Source organism: Apis florea, unplaced genomic scaffold (assembly GCF_048593485.1).
Source record: "Apis florea isolate Af1SG1 unplaced genomic scaffold, ASM4859348v1 contig_1789_pilon, whole genome shotgun sequence".
NCBI classification, from domain to species: Eukaryota; Metazoa; Arthropoda; class Insecta; order Hymenoptera; family Apidae; genus Apis; species Apis florea.
The window spans coordinates 1,684,782-1,712,595 of NW_028256481.1; the positions used below are offsets into that span (position 1 = coordinate 1,684,782).

Below are 27,814 nucleotides of genomic sequence, written 5' to 3' on the forward strand. Positions count from 1 at the left end.
ACCAGTCTATTGTATGTATCTATTTAATTTACAATCAGTAATGTATTAATATCATAGAATGATCCGAAAAATAGTCACTTTAATGCTAAGATATAATAGATCTATAATATATAGTTAAATAAAAAAAAAAGAATCGATTATAAAAATAATCAAATATTACATACTATATACATATATATAATTATATTTCTATTCTGAATAAAAATCAATATTAATCTTACCAAAAGTATCTGTATACTTTTAATATATGCGAAAATAATAAATTGAATCAATTAATTAATTTAATTTAATATAAAATAATTCGAGGTCGAAATAAAATTAAAAGTTTTAAGTTTTAAAGAATGGAAAGTATATGGATGAAATGGAAATTTGAAATTTTACATAGAATTTGAAGAATAAAAAATTGAAGAAAATAAAATTTGTTCTAATTATAATTAGACGTCTAATTATAATGATGGAATAGTATGATCTATATCATAAAACTACAACAGCGTCCATATATGATTTTTTTTACATTTCAAAAATTAACAATTTAAAATTACATATTTTTTTCATGCATGAAACAAACGAAAATTCAATTTCATTTTCAGACAGTGCATTTGACAAATATGAAATTGTGTCATCACATTTGTTATCAATTTGGATGTGAAATTAAAATTTCTTTTTGTTTTTGACGTGTAATTCGGACAATGCAGTTTTTTAATTGATTTGATCATTTTACCTTTTTTGTCTTTATATGAATTTAATTCTTTATCTCATATATATATATATATATATTTGTTTTATCAACGTTATTTATTATTTTGCACAATTTTCCTTCATATCTGTACATGATGAAAAAAAATTAATTTCATTATAATGCTGTTCTAATCATTGATAAATTAATTATTGAATATCAAAGATAAATTAGCAATTTATCATACACATATGTATACATGAATATATGTAATAACATTATGCAAAATTCTAAAACAATTGATTCAACAAGTGACTAATTCACAATGGTGAATAAACTAATATTATTATAACAATTTATTTATGCATAGTGAATCATTTGAAGATTGTCTATCTAATTAAACAATTGTGGTTAATCAGCACAAGATTAACATTGATATGTTATATGTACATATTTAAATAAAACTGCATTCATTTAACAACAATCTTTATCAACATGCCTTTTCGACAACAACTTTTGTTCTTGCAATATCATTGTGATTATATCTTTTTGCAAATGTATGATCGATATTACAAGAACTACTTCAAAAAAATATGACTTTCCAATCGATTTTGTCATTGTTTGTTGAACAATTACGAAATTGTTATTTTCTTTAATCTATACCGGATCTAATCCAAATTTCTTCATTCAAAATTAAGTAAGAAACATTATTATCTATCGAGAATTACACGAAATTTGGAAAGTATATTTACAAATTCGACGTAATAACGAAAAAAAGAATTTCTACTTCTACATTTCTTTCCATCTAACTGCTTACCATCTCGAACCACGATTGGAATAACAAGTGCATCGACACCGACTGATCACCATTTCCCCTCTCATCCGATACGACACGATGCATAATTCATATTCAAAAAATTCGATGCGAATTTTCGTTCGAGCTACTCGAACCGCAAATCCTCGGCAGACTCTTTCCTCTAGAAATCCACTAGATCCCTCCATCGTTCTCTGGATCCTGGGATTTCGGGATCACAGGAAGCAGGCGAGGTACGGGGATCCCGTTGTTACCAAGTGAACGTATTAAGGGTGGTAGGAGGCTCGACAGATGTTGAAAATTTCAGAGAGGAGGAAAGAAAGAAAGAAAGAAGGAAGGAAGGAAGGAAAGAAGTGGAGGCGATTGTGGTCAAGAGGGAGAAGGACGGAGAGGGGGAGGGAGTGGAAGGGAGATGGAGAGCGTTGGTGAGAAGACAATGGCGCATGGTGGCGCGTGGCTGTCCACGGTTGGCGCGGTGGGGATAAATACGGGGTGTAGGAGACACTTAAGACGATGATGACGATGACGGGAGGAAGAGAGATTGGGGCGAAGCTTTAGGAGTCCGGGGTGCATTGAACCGCGTGTCCCCCTCTTATCTCTCTGAGAGCATCATTCGAGAAATGAAAAAAGGCACCCAAACGCGATGTCTGCCTGGTCTAATTGAGAAAATATTGTGGCGCGTTATCAGAGGACCCCCTCCTTTTTTCGTCCTTCCATAGATAGATATTTAGAATATTTTCCAAATGTTCATAAGAACCGTATTTGGTTCATTACACTTACTGTACAAGTGTAAAAACAACAAATACAACTTCATGCTCATATATGTAATCTAACATATTAATTATGTATTTTTTAACAAATATTTTTATTATTTATTTATTGATATCGTACGTGCGTATCGTAGAATGTTTCTCTCTTTTCCTTCCTGGAAATGGCTGGCAATGCTGTGACACTTATGTTAATAAGAACAAGGACCACAACAATAGGATTAAGAGGATTAAGCATCGTGCGAAAATTCCTTAAACACCGATAAAACGCTACTATAAGCAGAGGTGACATCTAAAATTCTCCGATAAGGATATAAACCGCTTACAAGGATACCAAACCACGATCAACCAAATATCAGACGACTGTGAATAGTCCAACTTTCAATCATAGGATAAAATCGATAATCAACTGTATAACTACAGATATTAGGATACATTGCTTTAGGATAGTATGGATATTGAATAACGTAGGCTTATTGGAATATATGAGAAAATGCATACTGTATTCATTTCACTGTGACGCCAGAAGGATTAGGAACTGTGCTCTCTCAAGAAGGACATCCTTGTTGTTACATGTCTCAAGAACCAGCAGAGAAAAACTACTCGACAACAGAAGAAGAACTATTGGCTATTGTATGGGCAATCAAGAGACAATACCTATTGGGAAAGAAATTCATAATTCGTACCAAACCCTGAAATGGCTACAAAATTGTAAAAATGAGATTGAAACTCGAAGAATGAGTATGATACAGAATATACAAAAGAGAAAGACAACGCTGCAACGGACGCGCTATCCAGAATTAATGCGGTCACTGATACCGAAGAAACACAGCGTACAGACCCTGTCGAAAGATTATTCGACGAATGGAAAAAATCACCGGACATGATAAAGGTAATGAAACTAGTGCCGAACAAGAAATCGTTGTACCAGTCAATCAAAACAGAACTTGGACATTTCGACAAGAAACTATGGTTACAGAAACTTCACCAAATAGTACGAAATAATATCAAGGCAGGAATTGGAGATGAAAATTTTTTTCGAATAGCTTCGAGAAAGCTAGAATAAAACAAATGATGTTGTATTTGAACGACCAAGTGCGAGAAATCACATTCGCATGTGAACCGATACAAGAGTTTACCACGGAAGAAATAGAAGAGGTGTTGAAGGAAAATCATAATAATGTTGGACATCCAAAAGACGTACGAAAGGATCAAAGAAAGATACCAAATTCCAGATGAAAAGAATAGAAGAAAGGATAAAACGATGCGAAACGTGTCAAACCAGCAAAGCTAACAAGAATCAGAAGAAAAGAAGAACCAGTAATTCCCAATACAGAACGACAAGATCGCAATGGATATCGTCGGACCTGAAACCAAAAGAGGAAACCAATTTATACTAATAATACATGATGAGTTGACCAAGTATTTAGTACTATTGAAAAATCAAAAAATCTATCTGGAAAGGTTTACTCGACCATTGTATCTATATATTTACATCACCAAAGAAAATTCTTACTGACAGAGAACAGAATTTTATCAGCTAATGCAGAAATACGAAGAAGCATTCAAAATAAAACATATAAAACAAAAGACAATAAGTTTTCGATCAAAGTGGTGGCCTAGAGAGAACAAACGGAGTAATATTGGACATGCTAAAGAATATCCAAAACAACGACGAACGAGAATGGGATCAATTGTTGAACTTCCTATGTTTGAAAATACGATTGTACACATTCAACCGGATTCACACCTTTTGAACTTACCTTTTGGACTAATAAAGCTAAGCAACTTTCTACCATTTCCCAACGGATGCTTTCGAAACGCTTAAACGTAAACGCTAAACTTGGAAAAGCCATGGAAACTTTAAACAAAAGTAAACAAAGACACAAAAGGGAAAAGAATAATAAGACAACAAGAACGATTCGTGAAAGATGATTTAATATTAATGACCATAAGTTAGATAAGGAGTGGGCCCAAAGTTAAAATATTACGAAATATGTATAATCGATAATCGAATTCGGAAAATACATGGTAATCAAATGTTATATTTCAGATTTACCATATTGTTCTTGGAAACAATAGGATTGGAAATTATACCGCTTTTAGAAAATTCAATCTACCAAGAAAATATAGATAAATCATACTTATATAGCGATAATGTTAACATAATAATAGGATTAGATATAGATGAAGTATTTCTTAGATTAAACGATATTAAACTTTTTGTAAAAATGTTAGGAAAACATCGTAAGAATTGCGATTTATCCGAAGAAATTGAAACGCTTAAACTTAGAATTCAACAACTAGACGGTCTTTCGGCACATTTAAAACTCATAACACGCACCAGATACAAACGTGGATTTTTGAACGCCATAGGATCCGTTTCAAAAACTTTATTCGGTATTTTAGACAATGATGATCTAGAAATAATAAACAAGAACACTTTATTTAATGTTAACAACAAACTAAAGACCATGATCAATAATCAAATGTGCATTAATCAGAAAAGTAACAGACGGACTGAAACAAATCGAAAAATTAAATCTGGACACCAGCATGTTGAAACAAGCAATAGACCGAGAACAATTATTGACAAAACTAATTATAAAAGCAGAAACAGGAATTGTTGACTTACATTTTAGACTCGATGAATATGATTAAATTATGAGAAAGTCATAAAATATTGAATACCGCAAAATTTCCAATTTATACTTGCGAGTTTCACATTATTCAGTCAAAATAACAAGATATTCTTTAAAATACAAATACCATTATTAGACCAGACTCCAACGTTTAAAAACAAAGTATACGTAGCACCAAAATTACATGATAAACCAATCGAATTACATTAGTATCGATACTGAATATTTGAACACGCACTGTCAAAAGAAGATAGGAATAATCACCTGTAAACAGACCCAACCCATTCACGATAAAAACTCGGCAAGAGATCCGAAATAATTACTTACGAAAATAACGTTATTAACTAAGCAAGACAGTAGTATACGATATAAAAGGGATCAGTTTCATACCGTTTAAAAATTCCAACCAATAGCAATAGAGTGTAATATGTGGAAAAACTGTCGAGCCAGACCCTCACTATTAAAAACACAAGGAAGTTGCGGCATAATATACGATAACGAACATATGAGGATAGGAGAAACCAAGAATAACATAAGTTACGCGATAAAAATAAAAAAGATCCAACTGAATAATAACGATAGCTATGAAGTTCTGTTAGACCAAATAGATAAGACACCTAAGGCGATAAACCGCTTGCAACGATACCAAACCACGATCAACCAAATATCAGACGACCTGAATAATCTAACTTTCAATCATAAAATCGATAACCAACTACGGTATAATTACACTACAAATATTAGGATATGTTGCTTTAGGATTAGTAGGACTATTGAATGAAATAGGCTCGTTAGAATGTATGAGAAAATGCGTACCTTCAAAATTATGTATCCATTTACTTTGTTGTAAAATTAGAAATACGATCAATAGTCAACCAACAAATACACCTAGCGCGTATCATTAAATCTCTATATCGCACCCATAGAGATGTCTTCATTAACTAAGGTTCCAAGATGAGGATGAAGAAATCGATACACCGCTACAGATTCGACGTACCAAATTTCCACGACATGTTTCGAGGACAAAACCAATCTAAGAAGGGGGAAGTCATATTTGTGTGACACCTAAAATTTCCTGATAAGGACGACAGGAAGACGAAGCACCGTGTGAAAATTTCTTAAAGAACGATGAAACGCTAGTAGAGGCTCCTCCTAAGTCAGTCTTCTTAAAACCATCAGTCTTCAGTCCGTCTTATCCGTTAATTTCAATGTTGAAATTTCTATATTGTGAATAAAGAGTTCGAGTAGATTCGGCTACTCGACGGTTTTTAACAACCAACGAATTATTATCTGATATACGCGACGTTTCTTATTCCATGGCAGTTGGTCGTGTCGTGAAATGTTTTCGAAAAATGAGGAAAGATGAAAGGGAATATTTTCACACGTCTTATTTATCAATCTTTTTTAATGCTGTTAAAGACTTACTGTGTTCACGAGTGATTTAGATATTCTTTTTCTCAATTTTTTTTTATCAATGAAAGAAGAAAGCGAATAACAGCATTGATGAAAAATTAAAATTTGAAAATTTTTCGAAAAACAGCAAACTTTTTGATACTTTTAAAATTTTGTATAAAAATTAATTTCCTGAAATCAAAATTTTATTGAAATTTTAATTTTTAACAAATTTAAGTATTTTTTCGAAAATTTTGAAACTTTATAAAATTTTGAATCCGAGTTTCACGAATCAATTCAGGAAAATCAGGTGAAACCCTAATTAATTAACATTTAAAATTAATAAAAAAAAAAAGTATACTCTACGTTTATGTATATATATATTAACAATAATATCATATGTTTACTTAATATGAAAATTCGCATCATTTTGATTTGTAAATTTTTGAATTACTTTCTTCCTTTTCTTATTAATGAAGAAAAAAACCAAATATATAACAATTTACACTTAAAATTAGTAAAAACATACCGACACTGTGCCTACTATTATTATAATATTACTCATCACATTCATCCATCATCATCATCATCTTCTAATCATCTTACAAATTTTCTTCCTTTCCTACTTTTAATCAATAAAAATCAAAGAAAGAATCAAATATCTACAAATTTCCTTGAATTCACTCGAGAAATACGCATTCGTCCATCATTTGATCCACGAATATTCGCCGCCATATTTATCCTCAAGCACCGCCATAATAAAAAAAAAAAGAAAAAAAAATTGCACGCGCCCTTATGACCTATCGACCCGTTCGATCTCCCTTAGAAACGCGCGCATGCCGGAATCCCTTTCACCTCTCGGTAGTCGGCTAACAATGTTTTCCAAATACCACGAGATATTGTTTCGAGATAAAAACCTGTCGATCGTATGGGCACCGATCATCACCAGCTGACTCGTTTTGGCGCGTGCCATGTTCCTCTCGAAACCGAGTCATGGCGAACTGGTTCGCCTCCTTTCCACTTTATTAACGGGGCCATCATGCTGCTTGACCACGTGTTCTCCGTGCTACGATAAAAATCGTACGCCATAAAAAGAAAGAAAAAAGAAGAAAAAAAAAAAGAAAGAGAAAGAGACGCAAGTTCTCGTTAATGCAATTTGCGGACGGATGGATCGAATCGGTGGTTGGATGATCCTCCTTTGTGCCCTGGTTCGGGGAAGACAATGGATTTGGTCGTTCAGAATTTGTTGGGATACGCTGACCAACGTCCATTGTCGTGGCCATTTGGTATCGAAGTCGTAAACATCCGGACAATCGATCTTAACGATCCGATGATTTTATGGGCGATCGTTGATAGCTCGTGGCCAAAGTTGTGGACGTTGAGAGTTATCGTAAATTAGGGGAACATTAGTGGCATTGGAGCTGTGGCGTAAAATAGTATTATTGTTCCTCTTAACATCGCAAAGTTTTTGTTAAAATAAATATCTTTAGTTTTCATAGTCGATGTAGTAGAATTTTTTTTTTTTTTTTTTGGAAATGAAATAGCTTGAAATAAGAATGGAAATAAAAAAAAAAAAGTTTACGAGCCATTTTTTTGTGCTTTATTATCGAACATTGTGGCATAGGATACTGTGTATTGTTTCATATATCTTTTATTTGTGCTTGTCTCACAAAATAAGTTCTGTTTTATTAAAAAATTTTCTGCATGAGGTATACTATCACTTATTATAAGAAAGAAATTTAAATATAGTGGAGTAATTTAAATATAACTAGAAACAAAAATGAACAAATATTGTTTCTGAAGTTTATTTATCTAGAGAAAAATTAAAAATCAATATAAAAAATATAACATTTGAAATATTACTTTTTTTTTAATTTCAAAATAGAATAATTATCTGAATTTGATGAAACGAATAAAAATAAAGTAAATATATTAAATATAAGGAAAGACAATTTTATATAATCATATGATCCCAATATATTACAATTTCAGATATTAATATTATTTTTATGATGTACCAATATTATCACGATTATAAAATAACATTGATAATTAATTAACAAAAGATAATAAAGAAACAATAATTTTATATTTTCAATTTTGCTAAAATTATAATATTTTAATTTAAATATTTTTATCTTTGTAATATATGTATCAGAATATTACAAAGTTCACAATTATTAATGAAAGATTGTAAGAATTATTAGATTTTAGAGAAATCAAGGAGTAAAATAATGTCGAGAAAAGGAATAAGTAGGATGATTTTACGGGTGAAATTTAGTGAAGTGAGATGAATAGGGAGGTCATGTTTGCACAGTGTTTCTGTGGTTAAAAAGGATATCCGTTGTGAGTTATTTGTAAGGTTTCGTAGATAAAGAAAATATTGTGGATTCATTGGTGAGTCATAAGATTTTTGTCTGTGTGTGTGGATTTATAAATCTTTGTTACTATTATTTAGTTTGGAATGGAAATATATTTGAAAGTATGTTTAAAAATAATTTTGACTCTCAACAAGTATTTATTTATAGTAAATAATTCTTAAGAGCAATTCGTGAAACTTTTTATTCTGAAATATATTATCTGAGAGGTAATTTTTTATTTTAATAAAACTTCGTGAGTAAATAGAAAATAAAAGGATATATTAAACATATTTGTAGACAAAAAAAAAAACTGCATTTAACGAGAAATAAGAAATAATTTATTTTATCAAATATTTAAAAATTTTTTAATATTTTTAGATATTTTCCAATATTTTAATTCTTTAATTACTTTAATTTGTCTTTGCAAAGATATATAATTTAATATTAATTTAATATAACTTTTATTTATTTATTAAATTATTAATTATTTATAATTAATATATTAGATATATTATTTCTAAGATATTCTAATATATTTTAAAATTTTTAAAATGTATATAATTTTCCAGTTAAAATAATTTCCCTTGTTAGCATAAAACTTTAAAAACACTCATCTCTCCAACCAGGCATACCAACCCATAAAAGTGGAGCAACTAACTCTTAACAACTACAAACTTAACCAAACTACTTAATTATAAGTCGAGCTTTAATTTACCACAAAATGGCCACAAGTTGGTTCACTTCTCTTCTTAATGTTCCTCCAAGGAAGAATGCAGATCACGAATATATCGCCATAATATATCGTTCGAAGATTCAGGGTCCTCACGAGGGATGAATTCCAAAGAAAGCAGAAGCTGTTAGTGACAACGTGTAACGAGGATGAAATCTCTTGTTACCTGAAAAATTTCAGGATCGTGCCTTCGGTTTCCTCGCCTCATTGACTCGAGGATCTTCGAGGCACGTGGTGCACAGATTTCGGCTCGAACAAAAACCTAGGGGACACTAGACGCGCTCTTAGACCTTTGGAGAGGAAAGAAGTAGCTAGTGCAATCCACCTACAAGACGTTTCAGGTATATATGACAGGTTCGATCAAGGTACCTGCTTTCTTCTTTGTTCTTTAGGGTCTGAAAATTCTATATGTAATTTTTTAATTATATTTCCACAAATTTGTTGTTGTTTACAATCAGTGCTGTTATTAATCTGATAGAATTTAATTATAAATAAATATTTTTTTTTAAAATGTATGAATATTTTATTTCATAAATAAGTAAAATTAATTACATTAATACGAAGATAATAACATTCAATTTAATGAAGGTAAAATATAAAATTGATTTTACCACAAATTTATCTTTCTTGCTTTTTTTAATGCAAATTTAAATTTTCGCAAATATCTCTTTTCATGGATGATAATGAAAGATTATTCAATTTTTAATTAATTTTAATTTAAAAAATTCTCTGCTGCCACAATTATAAGCAGATTAAAAAAAATTCTTAACGTTGTACAAAAATTAGGAAATGGAGGTATTATTTATTATTCATGATATAATTTAAATATTTAAATTAATGATTAAATATTATAAACGCTATTTTGAGTTGTGTAGAAAGTATAAAGATAACTGTAGATTTTACTGTAATAATGTTACAAAGTATAAAATTTTCAATTGTTGAATACCAAAAAGTTTTCCAAAATATTTTTTTACATTATAATAATCCATGTTTTATGAAAAAAATTATTTCGAAATTTTTTTTTTTAAATATTTATTTATTTTTCTATTTCATTTTTGAAAATCTTTTTAGATTTAATCTTTATATTTTTCTTCATGTAATGAAATTATAATGTGATGTCAAATATATTCCAGTATTCTTTTTTACACATATATATTTTTTCATCCATATTATTATATCGTATTAAAATCATAAAATTAAAATTTAGAAAGATTATATTTTTAGAATGTGTGTTTTGCATATGTATAATTACATTCTAATCACGTTATGTACAAGTCGTTCTATTTTTATTCTCTGTATAGAGAAACATTAATTTCAAATTCTTCATTTCTTTTATTTAATTCCAAAAAAAAAAAAAAAAACCTAAATTTCTTTAATAGATAAAAAATTAAGACACTGTAAAAAATATCATTTTTGAAATTTATAATAAAAATACAAAATCTCTCATACATCTTTGCCATATTCATTATTACAAAGATTAACAAAATCTAATTCTAATTTTGATATGAATAAAAATTCTCAAAAAACTATTTAATCACTTCCATTAACCAATGGCCTAATGCATTAATGATATTTAAAAACACTCATTAGAAGTAAAAACTTCCACCATCCCTAGAAAGGCATAAAGAAAGAGGTCTAACTCACATTTCAACTTTGGTCCATTTACTTGAGAGCAACGTTTCGCATATTTCTCTGTTCTATTCGTAAAAAAAAAAAAAAAAAAAAAAAAAAGCAAAAAAGGAAGAAAAAAGACGACCAAAAAAAGAGAAAACTGTGACGACCAGGTTTGCCTCCCATAAGCCACCGCGGAATCTGCAGAAACCTATGGAGAAAAAAAAAAAAAAAAAAAGAAGGGAGGAGGGTTTGCCGAAGAGGGTGACGGGTTCTTCCGCAGAACGAGCGGACACGGTGTTTTCTTCATCCTCGTCGTTGACCCCTGCTTCCCTCCTTTATGCTTTGGGGGTGGGCGCGGGGGTAATATAAAGTGGGTGGATGAAATGAATGGGATATGTTGTGAGCGGTTCGGTTGAGTATTGTTGATCGAACAATGCCGTCTGGCTTGTACACGTCGAGAGAGACCCCAGGAGGCAGCTGACATTCTCTGACTGCGAGGAAGAGCACCTCCGGCTAGCAACAACCGGTTAATAAAGTTATCTTGGTCGAAGCGATTTTTAAATGAAGATTTTTTTGCCATATTCTTACTACTTTTTTTTTTTTATTTTGAATTGAGTTTTTTTTTTTTTTTTTTTTTTTAGGAATTTATGGTCTAATTAGAAAGGTATTAAATTGTTAAAAATAAAATGAAAAAATTCTTAATTTTTTAAGATTTTCGATATTCGTAGCTTTATTGAAAATAATTTTTTAAGGACGATTATATTTTTTCGAATTTGATTCTTTGATATCTTCTGTGTGAAACTAAATTATAAAATGGAGCGATTTTTGGATGCAGGTTTCTTGCCATATTTTTCTATTCTTCTAAGATTGAATTTCTTCTTTTTTTTTTCTTATATGTATAGTATAATATTACTATAATAAAATAGTGTAATAGTATAATGTAGTTCATAAATCATTATAAATAGTTCATAAATCAATATATAATATAATTATATATTATATCATATAATTTTTATGTTGCATTATTTTTTGAAAGAATTGTATAAAAAGAAATTTCTTATCTTTCTACTTTCTTTTTCCATTGAAAAGCATAACAAAATTTTTCATTTATGTATTTATATGCATATCAAACAAGCATCAATATTTAACATATATATATTTAATCGTATAATTTTGAAGCGAAAGCAGGTGGCTGAAAGTGTAACATTGTAACATTGCCTTATTGTGTGTATAGTAATTACTGTCAAAATTGAAAGATATCTCTTGTAGATTGATGTTTTATCGGTGCAATTTGAGACACATTACATATAAATTTTATCCAAATTTACATGCAATTTATATCAGAATAATTTAAGTGAAACATTAAATTTTTTTTCTTTTAATATATTTTGCAAATGTAGATTATTATTTTACATCAAATGGAAATAAATCAATACTTTCTGATACTTTTTCTCGAGTAAAAAGTTACATTCGCTGACAATATTAAAAATTAATTTAACTTCTTTATTTTTATATCCATTATGTATACGAGCAAACATTTTGAATATCTTAATCTTATTTCCGTTCTTATTGGATCAAAAGTAAAAGTAATGAAAGAAATTAATATTCGATATTTATATTTTAAGAATATTTTACATTTTAACATTTTAATATTATGAAGATATTTAATTTTTTATAATATCTTTGGATCTATATATAAAAAAATTTTAAATTTGTTAATTTACATTGAAGAAATATTTATATAATTATCAATTTCAAAACATATTATATAATAGAATATTATTAAATATAATATTGAATTTTTTCTAAAATTTAAGATATTATTACAAATAAATTATTTTCTTTTATAAATTTTTTTTTAATAAAAATTTAATTTGACACTATTTAAATTTAGCACAATTCTTTATTATTTATATTGTAATATTTAATTCATAACATAAGCAATAAGTATTTAAAAATTTAATTTATAACTTTTATTAAAATTTATAGAATATATTATAATTAATTATATTATATACAAATTAATAAATATACATGTAAATTTAATATACATAATTTTACGTTACTCTAATTGGAATATTTGATATAAACTTTTTTCAATATGACGCTTTTAATCATCTTTCATCCAAAATTGTTTTCAATTCTTAAAAAAAAAAAAAAAAAAAAATGAAAAACGATGATACGAGAAGATTGCCACTTTGTTGGCCTGAATTATTCCTATAATTACACGATTATGCAAATTTCATAAGAGGATAGAATTACATAGACTCAAAAATAGCTTAAACACCCTTTTTCGAATTAAGAGTCCTCCTTCATAGAACCCTCCAACTTCTTAATTATGTAGCAACGGTGTCTCGTTTCTTTCGTATATCCTCTGCAACCTGTTACTCCTGTGCAACCTTTTGCATGCTATCATACAAAGGATACGTGCCATGCAACATGGCTCCCTTTTTGGAATTAAGTAGAGGGCGGGGTCGTCGACTGCTTCTTCGCCACCCCTTGTCTGCAGTACCTCAATTTAGCGGGCGTCGATCCTGCGATGCTAAGCCATTGCACCTACATTTTAGTTATTAGGTTTATCGGCCAGGTTTTTTTTCTTTCTCTTTCTCCTTTTGCTCGAGATATTTGGTGGACTTTGTTAATGTGAAGAAGTTTTAGTGTATACTGATGAGAAACGAGATTAGAAGAGGAAACTAACAAGGATGATCTGTGCTTTGATGTAAGGCGGATGGATTGAGAATAGAGGATATATATATATATGAATTTTTTAGATTTATTAATTAATTATTGATTTGTTACGAGATTCAAAAATTTCTTTTTTTCTTTATTTTAATAATGCAAATTTTCATTTGAGACTTCGTTTTAATTTTCAAAATTTGAAAATTTGAAAATTAATTAAATATAAAATTGGCTAATATTCAATTGAAAAGTGATTGTAAAAAAATTAAACAAAATGAAATTATGAAGATAAATAAAAAATGTAGAATAAAATTTTATCATTTAGATCTTGGTTTTTTAAAAAAAACGAAAGAACTTATTTTTAAATGAAAAAAAATTATTTTATATTATCTTTATATGTGGAATTTTCTATATAATTCATTTATATCCAATTAGGCATTTTCACTTATATGTGAAAAATTTTTAAACGTGATTTATTCGAAAATGAAAAAATTTTATTCCATATTTTCGATTTATTTTTTTTTCATATAGAATCATCTCTTGTCCGATTTTAATGATTATATTACAATTGTATAAGAAAATATTTATTATTATATTGTATTAATCACATATTATTTTAATTAATAAGAATTATTTCATGACAGCAGATACAGAATATAATTTGTATATTTTATAAACTTTAGTAACTTGAATGAAACGTTAATATAATAATTATATGAAAGAGTTCCATAAAAACATATTATTTCATACCTGATTTATAAATTAATTGATGCTAAATGATTGATTAATATCCAATTAATCGTAATAATTTAATAAAATTATATCATTATAAAGAGAAAATAATAGTTCTTTGAAAATATCTTGTTAAAAATTTATTTATATTGTATAATAAATTTAAGATATAAATATTTATAATATTGCATATAATATTATAGAAAAATATTTTTATTTAAAATTCATAATAAACAAGGTATAAAAATATACGTTAGTTACAAAAACTAATTTAATAATAAATGTACAGGGATAACTTCCATCCTTTAATAACGTATAAACGTGTCATAAAATATAGATCTATCGATCATCCCAAAATGTTTGATGTATCAAATTTCTCAACTTCGTCATCCGGTTTCCTGTCGATAAGCCACGTGGCTACTCAGTTACTCTTTGGTAGCAGTTGTCCTATGAAGAAGGGAGGTAGACAGCTGAAATGATTACATGAAAAATATCCAAGTATTCATTAGATTTCAACTAATAAGTTGTGTTGTGAAAACAAGAAAATGGACAAAATTTATTTCAAATAATAATTTTAAACAAAGTTATTTTATTATTTTATAAGTAATGTATCTGGATCGAGGTTATGTTCTTTATTTGGTCTATTGGAGGAATTTGCAAGAGGAATTATTATTATTTGGAAAAATAATAAATTAAAAAATTGATTATTTAAAATAAACTGATTTCTGAAATAATTTTCAGAATATGTATTAAACAAGAAATATAATAATAATCGTAATAGTACTAGTTAGAAACAATAATAATAGTAATATAATAATAAATAATAATAATATAATATTTATTTCGTGAAAATGTTAAATAAATCATGTAATTATATTTATATGCAAATACATTTATTTATTTTATTTGTAAATGAAATACTTCGTGAAATAATGAATTTGTATCATTTTAAAAATAAATTATTTTTCAAATAATTTAAAAAAATAAATATAAAATAATGTAATATAAAAATTCCTTATTAAACGCCAAATAAGTAACCAACAATTTTATTTCATATGAAATATTGAAATTGTATATAGATTATAATGAATTATTCAAGATACTCTAGAAATCATGAATAATCAAATGATTTTACATGCAACAATGGGAAAAAATTTTTTTATTTAAAGCTTCATTTTAGAATAAATCAAGTTTGAAAAATTTTCAAGTACAAGTGAAATTATTTAATTTCTGATTTACTGAAATAAACTAATCGAAAAATATAGGATAAAATTTTCTCTCTTAAGTCCTTTTTTTTTTTTTTTTGAAAACATTAAGATTAAATTCCATTTTTTCTCTTCATTTATTATTTTTATTTTTTTAATGAAAAAAATAATTTAACTTTATCCTATATATACTTTCGATTATATTTCACGATATGAAAATTTTCATATTTTAAACTTCGAATTTTTGAATTTGGATCATCAAACGTATGCATCGTGGAAATGAGCCAAAAAAGCACGTGCGAAATCAGTACGGTATTCCTCCTCCGTGTTTCCCCGAGTTTGCTCACGTCCGACTTCTGGCACGCAGCTGTGTTCCTCCTGTATGATCACTGCTCACCAAAATCAATGGGTTCAATCCTGAGAATCTATTGAAACCACGTTCGGGTATCTTCAAACACCTGGGTTTTCACGTTCAATTTCTAGGGATAAATTGACACCTGGGTACCACATGCTGATGCCTCCGTGCCCAGCCACTTTTCATTTAGCTATTCCGTGTTTATGACTTTCGTTACGTCACTCTGTCCATCTTCTTCGTGTTTTTTCTTACCTGTTCTTTACTTTGTTATATTCTAGAAATTTTCTTTTTGGCTTAAAATCAGTGAAAAAGCTTGCAAGTTTCAATTCGCAGATCTTTCGTTGTATGAAGTAATTGAGAGACAAGGATATATTTACAATTCCTGATCAAAGGATTAGGATCAAGTATTAAATTATTGCATAAAAATTTTACATTGCTACAGAAAAAAATAAACATGTATGTGTGTTTATGTATGTTTAGTATTCTAATAGATTAATATAAATTATATATATGTTCATAGATGTTTAATAGAAGTTTTCAATAAAAAAAATACTTAATTTATACTGTAATATTAATTTATAATTTTATAATTTATAATATTATAATTTATTTATTTCCTTTTTTTTAAATGGAGACATTTATTTTTTAAAATTTAAGTTTATTTAAACTTTTGATTATAAATATTTTGTATCTTATTTGTAAATATTTTGCTATATAATAAGTGATGATAGCGAATGTAAAAGCTTTTGCAAATATTTTTACAAATGTTTTGAATTACAATTTTATTTATGAATTCACCATAAAAAATAATGAATCTTCTCAAAAGAAACATCTTTTTTTTTCTTTTTTTTTTTTTTATATATATGCATATGAATATTCAAAATAAATTTTCTCCTGATTTTATATCTTTTATAATATTTTAAATAGTATACAAATAATTTTTTTAAAATGATAAAATTATAAGTCGATATAAATCTATTAATCGTAAATTTATGCAAATATAATAACAATCTTAAATTGAAAAAACCTTTTAACAGAAAAACAAAAAATTAAAAAATTCTCGAGTATAGAAATATTTAATAATTAGCATTAAAATCAAACAATAATCTTTATACTTAATGTTGACTAAATGGAATGTTCTATTACTTTTAACAAATTTTACAATTTTATTTATTGTTTAAATTTAAATTTAAAATTAAAAATTTTTTAAATATTTTTCATTCAAATTTATACACAAATCTTTGTGTCGTTGATAATTCTAATTAACAATTAATATCTCTATAAATTTTAAATATAAATAATTTTCTCATCTAGAATATTCTACAATACTTTTATTATCGTATAATGCAACTTAAATTTCAAGTATATGAAATATTTTTCTTATAATTATTAATTTTAAAATAAGATACGATCTAAATATTAAATATAATAATGTTTCTCACATGTTATCCTGAATTTTCTAAAAATTTATTCTTCAATCTTATTTATTAAACATCTGTGAATATAATCTTATTTAATTGTTTAAATTTCAATACTCGTAAATTAAATTTTAATTCTTTAACATTCGATAATTTCTTTAATTTCTTGTGAAAAATTCGTTAATTTCATTTTTGTAATTCGTTATAAACATTAATAGTGTATAAAAAAATAAAAATTTCAATAAAAATAAACAGTTTTTTAGAAGACATTTTTTAACTTTTTTAATGTAAAACAAATAGTTTTTAAAAATGAAATGGAATAAAAATGGACGTGATTTCTATAGTAAAAATTAATAAATTTTGTTTTAATAGTAACAAAAGTAATTAACAAAAAATTAATAAAAACATCCCTTAATATTTTTAAAACAATTATGATCTCGTAAAATAGAATAAAATGCATATGATTATAATAAATTCTATCTATATTGTTTATTAAATATTAAAAAAAAAATTCTTGACATATAAAATTTTCACACAAATCTCTTTACCATTAATTTTAATTCAAATAAAATTTCTCAATCTCTATTCATTATTATTCAAAAAATCTTAAATTTATATTTTTTTCCTAGTCATTTTGAAACAAAATAATTCTCAAAAAAAAAAAAAAAAAAAAAAAGCTGAAGAAAGAAAAATTTTCTGGACTTAATTCTTATCTTCATTGCCACAAAAAGAATGAAAATGATGATTTTCATTCTCTCGCCATTAACATAACAGAGGTACAAAATAATAATGAATCGGTCGCGAGAGAATCGTCTGATCCGCAATTCATTGAACCAACAGAGGGATAACCGGTGTTTTATACGATCTTCCTGATTGTCCTCGCTCGAATTGTGTCTTGGAGGCAGCGTTCCTCAATCTATGGATTGAAATTCGATATTGGGATTTAGAAATCTCAGAATAAGGATTTCTGATATTACGTATTATTATTACATAGAATAATTATTTGATGTTTATATATATATATATATATATAATTTTCTAATATTTTTATATGTAATTATTATTATTACATATAATAATATTGCAGTAATATACAGTAATCATTTTATGTTCAGTAACAACTTTTAATAAAATATAATTTCTTTTTTTTTTTCTTTCAAAGTTTATCTTAGGAACAAATTTTTTTTATAACTGTTTCGCTGCAATTATCTATGCGTGATAAAATAAAAATATTAAAATAAATTTCATTCCATTTGGTAAAAGTTAGCTAAAAAACAAAAAATTAACATTAATATTATTAAATATATTATATTATTCAATTTAATTTTTATTTCATTCTTTGAGAATCTCTAGATTCTGTTATTTATATTATTCTATATTATTCTATTATTTCATAATTTTTTCTTATTTTTATAAAATAAGATATTTGTTTAGAAAGAAAGTAGATTTGTGTTTATTTAACAAACTTAGTCGCTTTAGTATGATATGATATAATCATTATATCAATATTTAATAATATAGCTATAGATATGTATAGAATATTTATTTTGTATTTGATATGAATGAATAATCAGTAAATATAGTAGTGTATTGACGAGAAAAAAATGCAATAAAAAGCAGTATTAAAAAAAATTTATAACAAATGAAAAAGATGAATTTATAATAAACGACATTTTTTGTTTTTCCAAATTTCTGCATATGAATGTTCTTTCATTAATCAGTAAAGAATTAAAAAAAAATCTTAGGTAATCTCTTTTTCCTCTTTCAATCGTCTAATTTAGTTCATATCAAAAGATTAGTTTTCTTACTAAATTTAAAAAAAAAAAAAAAAAATAAAGAAAAAAAATAAAATAGTTTTCATTAATTGATATTATTGTTATAATTTTATAAAAAAACAACTTGTAACATTTTATATGAGTCATTTCATACAATGTTGTCTTGTCTAATCTTACTATTAAGAAAAGAAACAAAAAAAAAAAAAATAAAATTAATGTAAAGTTAAATTTTTAATTAATTTTTAAAAAATCAGTTTTTTTACAATACTTTATGCAAGTTATATTGTACATTCTAATCATATTTAATTATTATTATTATTATTATTTTTTTATTCTTTTTTTTACTTTTTTTTTTAATTTTAATGTTGGTACCATTATAAATACATTAGATCACAAAAAACAAATATTAAAAATATATATACATATATTTATGATACATATACATATTCATCTCTAGAAATGTGTAAGATTGAGAAACGCTGCTAGAAAAGTAACGAAAAGGGGTGATGAACCAGAGTTTCAGCTGGTCTCCACTTAGGGGAGGATATCGAAATTGAAAGGGGGGCGCGTTCCACAGCTTTTGGTTTTATTCAAATATATATCTCGCAGCCCCCTCCCTTCCTTTCGTCCACATTCCGATACAGTGCACGAAGAGCCACCCTGGCGCCAGATGTTTGCACCTTTTCAAACCGGCACTCGCCTGTTGCACATTGAATTTTTCATTGCGGTCCTCTGGTTCGCGTGTCCCCCGCGAAAAACCCGTATTTCACGTTTCAACTTTGCATTGTTTCGTACAGGGGTTGGGGATTGATTTATCTTTTGAACGAGAGAGTGCGTGTTGAAAGATTGGAATAACGTGTTGTTGGGTATTTTGTTGGTGATTTTATCGAGCGTTTTTAATTTTAGGATTAATTTTGAAATCTTTTTTTAGGAACACTTTTTTTTTTCTTTTAGATAATTTTAAAAATTAAAAATTCTGTCGTACTTATTAGGATGGAAAAATAATAATAATGATAAAATAAATAATTATTTATAAAATTTATGTAATGTTGTTTTAGAGATAATCGCTTTATAGAAGATTTTAGATATTTAGTTAATGGATTGAAAGAATTATAATTTGGATATATGGAAAAATATATGATAAAATAAATAATTATTTATAAAATTATATTGTATAATTATATTTTAAAGTGATTTTTGTTTAAAAATATTCGTGAGTTACAGTTAAAATTATATTTTTTTTTACATATCATAATATGTTCAATTTAAAATGAATTCATGAAATATTTCTGTAAAAGTCAAAAGTCAGATCTGTGAATGAAAATCTTGGTTGCATATACTTTCTATTTCTTTGAAAGTTCTTCTTTTCGAATTATTATACATAATAACAAGTTGAGTACAGTGATTTATTAAAAAATATGTAATTTCTTTTAAAAAAACGAGTTTCATATATCTTTTATAAAAAACGATTAAATTACATCAAATTGTATTTTTCTCGAAATCATTTAACTTTTATTTAAATTTATTTTTTATATAATTCATTGTTATATTTTAATTTCCTTAGTTTTAAACAATTTAACCAATATATATAGAATGTTGATATATTTGTAATATGATTGAAGAATCAATTCTAAAGAAAAATTGATATACAGAAATTTTTATTGAGATTTATTTATTAAATTATAAGCAATTTTGCTTTAAAAAAAAGAGACACAGATAGAGTTCTATCTCTGTTATACTATCTTTTATTTAAGGTAAATTTCCAATTGCTATTAATTTTAAAGCTTCAAATGAATTTTTTAGTATCAACTTTTGATTTGTTAAAAAATTTTTTTGGTCTTTAGAATCAATTTCCTGAAGATTTTCCAGGAATATTATATTAACTTGATATATGTATATACATAATTCTGTACATAGTTTAAGATGATGATTTTACATCGTTATATTAATAATGATATTTTTTATTTGTTTTAGGTAAGTCTCACAGCTTTATTCTTTGAAAATAAAACGTCATCTAGTCACTTTTCTATGAGGATGTAAAGGATGTCATCATCGAGAATAAAATAACATTTTTGATAACGTAAGTTACTTACAATAAGGAATATGATTAATTTAAGATTTAATAATATTGAAAATTTAAATTCGATAAAATCTATTTAGAAATAATTTTATTTTATTTAACTTTTAAAAAATCGAACGACAATTACAAGTTATTATTCATTGTATTATTAATAGATTTTTAAAATATATGTATCTTATATGTTCTATATTGAACTAATTAAAAAAAGGAAGTATTATATACTTATTGACTATGATGATAAGTATTTTTTTGAATATTGAAATCTAATTAATTAAAAAAAGAAAAGAAAAATAAACTTATTTCAAAATACGTAATTTGTAAATCTCACGAATCTTAATTTTATAATTTTCAATTAAAATATTATATACATCTCTCTTAAAACATTATATCATTCTCCTAAAATTGTACAGTTATTATATACACCTGTATCATATTGTTAAAACCATCCTACTTTATACTCTCACCCTCAAAAACAATGGCATCAATTATTCCCCTATTACAATATCCAACTCTCAAAATCTGCATAATCAATCTTACTTAAATCATTTCCAAAACCATAACCATTCCCCAAACTACCCGCTAGGTAGAATTAACGACCACGATACTTCTTCACGATACTTCTTCCTTTGAAAATTTGATATCGAATTAAACCTCGATGAATAATCGTATCCCAACCAGAAGGGAGAGTATTCGAGAGCACTTGACGAAAGAAAAACTCGAATGCCTCCTCCCATCTCTCTCTCTTTCCCCTGTCTTCTTTCTTTTATTTTTTTTTTTTCATTTTCCCTCTTTTTTTCTTTTCTTTTTTCCTTTTTTCTTTTTTAATCTTCATCCACTCGAAACTTCGTTCCCTCTTCGATCGACTCGAGGACCGTCTGCGGAGTGTTGGAAACACGCATTGAAACAGTTTCGCTTTGATCCACAGCGCGTGGAATCTCGTTTCCTCTTCTATGGTCGCGCGATTCCGCGCCTGCACGCGCGTGCTCACTCGAAGCCTGTTGCTTTACCAATGGCACAAGGTGTTCGCATAAGGTTAACGAGACTATTCTATGTTTAGACAAAGTGTCGTCCCGACAGAATTTCGTGGAAAGTTTGATTGTGATTATATGGCTGTGAGCTTTGTTTTGGAGTTCCTTTAGCTCTTCTATTTGAATTCTCAGTTTATAATCTTGAAAGAAGAGGTTATTGTTACTCTTATTATATGTATACATTGGCCACGAAAGTACTCGAATATTATTTTATATGAAAATTTTGCCTAATAATTCTGGTTTGAATTAAAAAGTTTTTGTGTATGTAGAGTTTAATAGATTATACATAGAGTAATTTTTTTGTCGATGGAATGAAATCAAATTCAAAAGTTTTGGTATAATTTTGTCTGGAAATTTTTTTTATAACAAAGTAATAGAGTATTAAAATTTGAAGATTTTATAAGATTTTTAGAATCTTGCATCATTACAAAGTTATATTTAAAAAGAGAAAAAATCTATTGAAACTTTAACTATTAAACATTGATTTTACTTTTTTACTAAGTAATATTTGATTACAAAAAAGATTCATTATAGTTTGCATACTTATAAACATTCGTTAAAAATAAAGAATTTATTTAAAAAATTAAAAAAAAATGAAAATTTATTTTTAATGGACTTTGTGATTATTTATGTAATAAGTAATTTTTCCTTAAAAAGGTGAAATGAAAGCGTGAGATAGAGAAAAATTTTAAGTTTATAAAATATTCAGATTTTAATGCTCTACCATCCTATTAAAAATTCCCTGATAAAATTATATTTAGAATATGAAAACATATAGAAATCTTAAAAATTGATTTCATTCTCTCAAAAAAAAAAAACTTCTATCCATATTTAATCTATTATACTCTTACATATTTTCACTAAATCAGAATTTTCGTATAAAATAGTTTTCAAATATTTTTGTGTAAATTATTTATTTCAATATATAACAGTGTCTAATTAACCGACATAATTTTCATTTAATTGCCTCAAATTATTTCTCAATTCTTAGAATTGAATTTTAATTTATCAAATAATATTAATTTAATTGTTTTATAACAATTTATTATGATAGGTTTTTAATATCAATTCCATCAAATTTTAATTTTAAGAATAAAATTATTATTATTATGTATTGTCTTATCAGAATAGTATTTTTATATACTATCATTTTATATTTATTTTTTAAAAACGGTTGGAAAATACTATTTAGCCGAATTGTTATCTTGACGAATTTCATGAAAAGGTTAATTCCAGTCTCGTGACGCAAGCTTTGTTTCGAATTTTCGAGTTCCTTTAATCTCTATGCTGCTTCTCTTTGTTCTATGTTAAAACATAAGTTTTCTATAGGAAGAGATTTGTTGTTCTTCAGTAAATGTATTCTTAGATTTCTAAAAGAGCGTTACGTTTTCAGGCATTTCTTTTGCTGTTCTGAAGTTTAGATTTATAATTTGGGTAATTTTTCTTGTTCCCTTTGAAATTAGCATATTTTGTATGGATTATTGATGATATATAAAATATGTAAAATATAACAAATATTCATTTTAAGATACTATTGGAATTGTTTACATTGTATTTATGTATTGTATATATGTATGTATATATTCAATGCATTTTATTCAATGAAATTAAAATATGTTTCATTTCTTATTCAAAATTTCATGTTCTAATAAATAGTTAATGAGTTAGATTGCAAATGTTTATGTTTTTACACAAAATATAAATATATTATACAGAATCAATTTCTTTTTAAAGCAAATTTCTAGTTAAACTCCATTTGAAGAACTGAAAATCATAGTAACATACTCAAATACCGATTCAATTGTAATTAGACTGATGTTTGTGCATTCATGCAAAATTTGAATATATATAGAATATATATAGAAATCTACATAACATAAAAAAAATATATGATATTTGAAAAATGAAACAAATTTCTATTTAAACTTTAAACTATTTCTATTTAAATTATATTCTATTTAAACTATGTAAAGAGTCTAAAAATTATAATAGTGTAACCAAAAGAAAATTATGTTTTAATTAGTAATTACTTTAATCTAATGTAAGTTATTCCAATATATTAAGAGAATGTAAAAATATTTAAAAAAAACTATTCTTTTCGTAAACTTTTTAAAATAATTTTCATAATTTATATCCTTATGATTTTTAGCTTCTTGTTTCTTTGATCATGTTTGTAAAAATTTGATTTTGAATAAATATTTAATTATTATATTGATAAATAATATTGATAATAAAAAAAAGATTTCTTTTCATTATTACATATGTTTCTTGATATTTATTATTTTAGAGAATTTATTTATTATCATTTTAATATCTCATTTTTTATCAAATATTTATAACTATTGATTAAAAATCAAAAAACTAATAATAAACTATAATCCAAAAATTTATAATCAAGTGACAAAATTTAATGAGCCATATTTTTCTAATTTTATAATACAATAATTAAATTTTTATTCAATTGTGAAATATCATAATATTTTTAAAAAATATAATTTGTATTCTTCTTATTTTCTTTTAAAATTACATAATAAACAACTGTTATTTAGGCAACTTTTATCTCAATTTTAAAAAAATTATACATTATAAATATATTTCACGGAAATGAACGTTTCATTTTTCTGCATATGATTTTGCGACAATAACTTCGATATTTTCAGTGCTTCTTTATCGCTATCATTTATCTTAAAGTCAACTTCACACCACCTGCACAGTACTTCACCATCTTCCATAACCATAAGGAATTATGTAATTTTTCTTGGTAAACAGGTGTCATCTTTTAATAGATCTTATCTAAATATTCATAAAGGATCAAATCTTCTCAATTTTGATGAAGTGTTTCGCCATTCGATCACAGAAATAATCGTTCTCAATTCTACTTCAATTGAGAATCTCCTGGCAAAAGGATGTCCATTTTTATATTAAAAAAATATTGTATGAAATTATTTTATTTTATTATTCGAAATTAAGAAGAAATATACTAATTAGAAAAACATGTACATTAAAAAAATTCTCTAGAATAGTAGAGGTAGCCATTATAATGATCATTCTATACTGCAACAACTGAAAGAAAGAATAAAATATTTTATAACAATCTTATAACAAATATCTTATAATAAATGACTTATAATATTGATTAATATTGATAAGAATTCCTTTCTATTAATATATATGTTTCTTAAAAATTATTTATTATTTAAAAAAGTTATTTGTTACCATATAGTATTTTAATTAGAAAGAAGACAAAGTTGCATTATTTTTAATGTGTAATTTGTCTAAATACACTTTAAAAAATCATCAATATTTCAAATAAAAAATTGTTCTACCATTTAATTATAGTTGATACAATTTTAATTTCTTTATAATATTACTCTTCTTGAACTTCGACATTTCCAATTCAATTCTTTCTTCATCATCATTAATTATCATAAAATCAACTTCAATCTGTACGATCCTGCATAATAAAAAATTATTTAATTTTTTTTAATAAATACGTGTCATATTTATATAAACTAATAAATTTTTAATAATAAAAATATAAATTATTAAATAAATAAAAATAAAAAAAACAAAAAAAAATTGAAAAATCTTTAATATATATTTGATTTTTCTTTTTAAAATCTTACCTAAATATAAATAAAAAATCTCAATCATATCTCAATCGATGAAAAATTATTTTATCATCTAATCACAAAAATAATCATTGCTAATTCTATGATTTCAATTTTTTCCAGACATAACTTTGTCTTAAAAATCGACAATGAAAAATTGTTTCGTCACTTTACCACAGAAATATTCGTTTCCAATTTTACAATACAATTCCTCCATCTTCGATATTTCCAATACATCTCCATCATCATCAATTATCGCAAAAATCGAGCACCTGTATGGTGTCTTAATCTTCCATGGTCATCAGAAATCATGCGTATCTCTTTCTGAAAAGCTAATTCAGCACCAAAACTTGTAATAAACGAGCATAAAGTGAAAGTATCTCGCGAAACCAAGAAAAGACTAAGAAGCAGAAAAACGAGAAGCGAGGCACGTGCCAGCTTGAAAATGGAAGCAGCCGTTTTAAGCAAAGTTCATTACCTCCGTGGAAGATTCCTCTATAAAGGAGTCGGTTGAGTCACGTCGCTGTGTCTCGAGTCATCCTCCTAAGCAATTCGTTTCGTATTCACTGGACAGGGTATTTACGGCAAGTTGGCAAGACTAGCATTTAATCCAGCTTCAAGGAAGAAACGTGGCTGGAAAAGAGGGGAAAACGAATTTAAACTGTAAATGCGTATTGAGAATCAAGCAATCTTCGTGCATAGAAAGTTGAAAACACGGAAGAAACGCGTGAATAATGGTTTTGTTTTGATTTTAGATGACCCAGTAATGCGAGAAGCTTTTGATATGATGATCGATACAGTAAAATTGTGATTAATTATATTGTTATCGATAACATATTGGGTGAAAATAATTGAAATTATAAATTTTTTTTATTCGAAGTCATTATAAAATATTGTTTAATGATTAATGATATTTCATCGAAGTTTCGATATATTTAAAATATCGTTAAGATAATACAAAAAGAAAAATAGATTAAAATAGATTAAATGTAGTAATTTCAAAATCTATTTATTTCAATTAATCGTGATTTATAAAAATTATGATTAACTATATCGTTATAAATATCCATAATATTTATATCAATATGTGTGATTGAAAATAATTCGAATTACAAATTTTTCTTATTTATTTCAAAATGTCGTTAACGATATTTTATAGAATTTTTTAATGTATACAAAATAACACGAACAAAAATAGATTACAATATAGGTTTTCAATAAAGTCTATTTATTTTTTTAATTTTAATCAATCAAAAGTAATATTTTTACGTATCTTAATAATAATTTCGAATAAGAAAAAACAAAAACTCTAGTCATTTTTATTCGTATTAAGTATCTTATTATTTTATTATGAATATATTAAAAATTATAAATAAAATATCGATATCATATCGATGATTGATAATCACAACTCTATACTACAAGATGTCTCATCTTGTTGATTATGTGACAAATGTTTTAATACTTCATTTATCTCTCATGATTGAGGTTATCATTCATTAATGATTCAGTCGAATAGAAACATTGATCAATAGACTTGATTAATAAACATTAACATCGAAAAAATAAAATATTAATCCTTACCTTCTGATAGATACAATCCTTATAGCGTGCAATATAGAGAATGAAAATAAAGATTGTAATGCGACGCAAATGAAATACAAAGTCTCAATTAATGTGATATTATACGTCGTAACACGTGCTTGCGCCAAAGGATCCACCGGAAAAAGAAGTCTCACATGGGTAGGGAAGTATTATGTTTGTTTTGCGCCTGCGCGACAAAGGCGTATTTGCAATGCCAATAGACCTGATATTGACATTTTGATTTATTATTATCATGAATGCTTTTTTCATTTTTTTTTTTTTTTTAAAAATTGAATATACAAAAATATAAAAAGTACACAAAATATGCAAAGTATAATTAACGATATTTGAG

The 27,814-nt window shown here is 26.1% G+C and overlaps 1 protein-coding gene and 2 long non-coding RNA genes across 3 annotated transcripts in view; 1 reads left to right on the plus strand and 2 right to left on the minus strand.

Moving 5' to 3' along the window:
* Positions 1–27,814, plus strand: part of neur (E3 ubiquitin-protein ligase neur) — a 181,317-nt gene that overhangs the window by 28,925 nt on the left and 124,578 nt on the right. The gene's annotated exons all lie outside the window — the stretch shown is intronic.
* Positions 23,165–24,025, minus strand: LOC147658676 (uncharacterized). Its single transcript, XR_015292826.1, has 2 exons — positions 23,653–24,025; positions 23,165–23,569 (listed from the first exon to the last, which is right to left on the minus strand). It is a non-coding gene; the product is annotated as an uncharacterized LOC147658676 (long non-coding RNA).
* LOC116414775 (uncharacterized) lies at positions 25,436–27,611 on the minus strand. The gene is made up of 4 exons (XR_015292766.1): positions 27,463–27,611; positions 26,357–26,511; positions 26,053–26,210; positions 25,436–25,721 (listed from the first exon to the last, which is right to left on the minus strand). It is a non-coding gene; the product is annotated as an uncharacterized LOC116414775 (long non-coding RNA).